General features: G+C 42.7%; 1 long non-coding RNA gene across 2 annotated transcripts; it reads right to left on the bottom strand.

The window, feature by feature from the left end:
* Positions 1–649: 649 nt before the first annotated feature.
* Positions 650–4,622, bottom strand: LOC136493584 (uncharacterized). Of its 2 annotated transcripts, XR_010768382.1 has the most exons (7): positions 4,440–4,622; positions 3,771–3,911; positions 3,352–3,660; positions 2,439–3,265; positions 1,610–2,362; positions 1,090–1,510; positions 658–940 (listed from the first exon to the last, which is right to left on the bottom strand). It is a non-coding gene; the product is annotated as an uncharacterized lncRNA (long non-coding RNA). The 2 variants fall into 2 exon arrangements; XR_010768383.1 differs by having other exon boundaries at positions 650–940; positions 1,610–3,265; positions 3,352–3,681.
* Positions 4,623–4,828: the final 206 nt, after the last annotated feature.

Genomic DNA, 4,828 nt, shown 5'->3' with positions numbered 1-4,828 from the left:
AGAGAGTGCAAACTGTCAAGCGACGAAGCAACTGCTAATGGGGGAGTAGAACTGGCCTGGAGACGAGAAGCAACTGCATGCTAGCCTGCACTAGCCTCTTATTCTCTCCTCGCGAGTCAAGGGACGCGACGTATAACTAGAGATGGTCGGCTAGCCTGCATACCGGCCTCTTAATTCCCTTCATTTTCCAAATTTAAGATGGGCTCCTCACTAATTTGTGATAGCTAATTGGGCCTCCAAAAGCCAACTTGGAATGGCAGTTAGTATCATGACATTTTGACAGTTGCAAATATTTGACAGAAATTGAACTTCGACATTGCAGTGCAAGCACACATCACGTGATAAGCCTACTAGGACATGGGACCCCCAAGTATTTGATAGGACAAAAACCAACTTGGCAATTGAAGATATCAGCATAAAGAGACCCAGTTATTATCATCATTAATCATCACCACTTCACTTAGTTGATAGACACTCAAGTTTTAGAGCAAGAAAAAATTCTAACTGCATGCAAACAACCAAATCTGAGCATAACCAACCATATCAACAGATTATATCACAACAAAATATCACAAGTTGTTCATGTTAAGGTAGCTAGCTGGATTAGGACCTAGCTAGGTTAAAAGCTAACACCAAAGGTCATCCCAACATACTTAGAGAAGTTCACCAGAGAGAGCTAATTCTGGCCATAAATGACAGAGCTAATTCTGGCCATAGTCTTGACCATTAGTACACATAGAAGTTCATACATGGCCACAACATGCAGTTGCAAAATAATGTTTTGGCCATTGCATTACATATATTCCACAAAAATCATCAGCATTCCCCAATAGCTGGCACTTGCATCAGTTGCACTTTCCTTTTGTTTTCTTCACTTTGCTTAGAAGTTGTTTCGTGTCATCTTCTTGGCAGGCTGCACAACCATGTTCAGTCACAAGTCCTGTGGAACATGACAAGGCATCAGTCATCATTTTTAGCACATTTTTGCCACCACAAATAAGGTCCTATGGAACATGAAGGCAAACAACCATGCCAATTGAAACGGTGGCGCCAAACAAATAACAAAACATGCATCATAAATTCACATACCTGAACTGCAGTTGTCGAAGTCCATCCATGATGCAGTCATGAACTTTTGACATATCAGGACTCCCAGCTAACGTTGCCCTCTCATTAGACCATAGGCTGACTCTAGGTTGACACCTGTTGCTCACTGAAGACCCTCTGCTTGTTTGCTCCTTTGCAATTCTTCTTCGCTCCCTTACAAAATTATGTAGTGCACAGCATGCAACAATTATCAGTGATTGCCTCTTACTTGGATAGGATGGTATTCCTTTCAATATTTGCCACTTTTTTTTGGTAACCCCAAATGTACATTTAGTTACATTACGAAGCTTAGCATGGTGGTGGTTAAACACCGCCTTTGAACTCTTCGAACTCCGGGTAATGGAATGTGGGCTCAAATATCCTAGGCACAGTGTGTAACCCGAGTCCACCAAACAATACCTACCTACAAAACAACAAACAAATACACCAGTTTAGCAATAGAATCCATATGCCTTCTAAGTAGTACAATTATTCCAAGTACTCGATAAGTTAGCTAACTAACCTCGCGGTGGGTGCGGATATTTGGGACACTCCAAACCCTTCTTCAATACGGCCATGTCATGATTTGCCCCTGCCATCCCCACACCAATATAAGTGTACTGCTTGTCAAAGTCGCATATAGCTAACACATTTTGGGTGGTCCTTCCTGTCCTATTTATGTAATCATCACGTTCATTGCAACTGACTTCAACTGGAACATGTGTTCCATCTAAAGCTCCTAGGTAGCCATCAAAGTAAGGTGAGTATTTACTGAGCTTATGATGAATGGTTGAGTAGTTTTCATCCTTTGGCCGAATAACTGTGTGTGCGAAGGAGAACAAGGCTTCTAGCACTTCACCAAACTTCTTGCTCATGGACCCCTTTGACTTTCCAAATCTATATTGCATTTGTGTCTGTGACTGACTTGTCCCACAAGCCCATAGTACCATCCCTAAAGCCTCCATGGAATCAAATTCTTCAGTAGATTGCAAACCATGCCAATCTACTAAGGCTCTATGCAACTGATCAATGCTTCGGGGTACATATGAAAGTTATCAAAGCATCTTTGTCTGACGGACAAATTCAGTTGAACCCATTGTAGGCCTGATAACTCTTGGAGATGCAACGGAGGGTTCAGCACTGGACCTTGACTTGAGCAGGCAACTAATGCGTATACTCCAACGGTGGTAGCGTACCATAAATCCTAGAAATCACTATCACTCAAAGTTACACTTGAATTCTCTAATTCTTCACTATTTTCCTTGCCGATATCAATCTGCATAAAAAAAGATGGACATGTTTAATCACTTCTCAGTACATATGAATGGATCTGTGATAAGCACACTACACACCTCACTGCTGCACTGTCCTGCCTGTTGAAGCTAATCAAACCCAGCAGCCTTACAGCAAGAAAGAAGTCAAAACAATTCAGAGCAAATATTTATACCACCCATTTCTCTACAATAAAGAAAGAACATAGTGCACTGAATGAAGATTACACCACAAATTACAAACAAGATTCAGCAACCTTAATTATTCAAACATAGTTTCACAAACAGGATACAATACATCGATGCAAAGCAATAAACTACTAAACAAGATCCAAACAACAACTCAAACACCTCGATGACAGAACAACTAGAACATGCAAGTTAATGCTAATGACCACCCTTGCAACTACTTCATGCCCTGGCTCCAGGTAAAATCGATCCATCCAATGCGACCCTTTGATGATTTCATCAGCACGTATTGCTTAGCGCGTTTCTCGTCACAGAGCAGATCTAAAGCCTTGTAATGCTGCACTGTCGCTTCTTTAACACCATCACGTGCTAGTAATTCCATCGCTTTGGCCATGTAATCGGGCTCTTGGGTCTGGGGTCGGGGTCGCTCATGAGAAGTCTTAGCAACAAGACTGTCTGATATGGCTTTCATGTAGCGCTCAATGGGCTGTTGGCTGTCAACCATGTTGTCCATGCTTGCCCTTTTGGAAGAGGTGCCGCCGGAGCGGCCGATGTGGCCCGATGACCTCATTGGACCTCATTGGTGAAGTGGGTGGTGTACCAACACCACCGGCTGATAGGAAAGTACCCCTGTATGGGGTGCTCAAGCCATAATGAATGGACAGTTCTTTCAAGAAATGAGGTGGCCTGCCACGTGCTCCACCAGCCTGACTGGTTTCCTGCAAGGGAAGGCATGGTTAGCATCATAAGACTGAAACAAATGCACAATTTTGAAGAACTATAAAAGCAGAAGCAATGTACGTACCGCGTAGTGGGTATGCAACCATTCATCAGTAGTGGCAATACCACCAGTTCTCTTGTCACGCCCGAGTCCAGTTCTTGTTTGAAGGTCCTTCCACTCTCTGTATTTCTTTTTCAAATTGTTCAATTTGGTTTGTAACTGGCTTTGTTTATAAATCACGCTTGCTTTGACTATGAAATTGCCAACCACGTTCGTCCAGCCTTCAGTTGTGGGCCCCTGATTGGTGAAGTTGTTTTTGCCCTTCTCCTCAATGCAAAGTTCAAGCAATATTTTGGTAGTTTCATTGTCCCAATTTGCATGCTTTCTTTTCATCTGTTCGAACATGTACAATTTCTAGTATGTTTCCAGTACTTACATTACATACTTATGACAACAGCACATTACATGATAGAGTGGTGGCATGTCAACGAATGTATACTTGCCTTGATTCTGCGCTTGTCTCATTTTGCACGCAGGCTGTAGTCCTGAGGTTGAGGTGGATACCGTGGAGTGCAGGACGCTGTGGACGAATTAGGTGCCAGGGTGGACAACCTTGAGCAGCTAGCACTAGATGAAACTCGTAGCTGGAGACAACAACGCAGGTAGGACAAGGTGTGATTCAATAAAGCATTATTTACAAAAGAGACTCTGTGCTTAGCTTTTGTCATATTGATTTGTCTGATTAAAAAACTTGGTTTGCTATTTGTTAGCTTTTCACTGCTCAAAGTTGAAACTTGTAGTTTTGTTTGATTGTACAGCTTACACAGAGGGTCGAATAAAGACTATTCCTTTCTCATACAAAGACTATTCCTTTCTCAAATGAACATTCCCACTGGTTCTTCAAATTTGACACTATAGCTACCACCACATCTATACTGCCTAGTATCCCAGTCTATTTGCTGTCCTTTCTAAGATTCCCTAAATAGGGCCAATAAACTCCTGAATACTCTATTCAGTCTTTATATAAAGTGGTCAATTTTAGAGGAATACAACTTGTTTTGGTTTCTTCTATCTGGGATATCAAAATCCCCCTAGAGTTCACTATTTTCTTTGGCTTTGGTTAAAAAACAAGTTATTAACTAGAGATAACTATTTTTAGGTACAGAACGAACCTTGCACAACCGGAGCTGGCATCAGGTGGGGTGGATCTGGCGTCGGCGGTGTCGGGTGGCGACTGGATCCAGCGTCGGCGGCGTCGGGTGGCGACTAGATCCGGCGTCGGCAGCTGGTATTGCGGCCAGGCGAGAGTGAGCTCACGTATGAGCGGTGAGTGGATAAGACTAGAAGCGGCGGCAGTGGATGGATAATACTGCAGAAGCATAGTAGTAAAATACAGGGCGGTGAGTAAAAGATGCATCTGTAATAAGGAAAAAGTAACTATTTATCACCCCAGGGGATCGAACCTTAGACCTCTAGGTCCACAAACTAAGTGTCTTACCATTGCGCTACGCTTCAGAGTTTGAGTAAAGTGCCCCATAATATTTTTGTGACGCTTTACTTG

The sequence above is a fragment of the Miscanthus floridulus genome, chromosome 1 (genome assembly GCF_019320115.1).
Source record: "Miscanthus floridulus cultivar M001 chromosome 1, ASM1932011v1, whole genome shotgun sequence".
Taxonomy (NCBI): domain Eukaryota; kingdom Viridiplantae; phylum Streptophyta; class Magnoliopsida; order Poales; family Poaceae; genus Miscanthus; species Miscanthus floridulus.
This window is presented reverse-complemented; position numbering and strand designations above follow the sequence as displayed.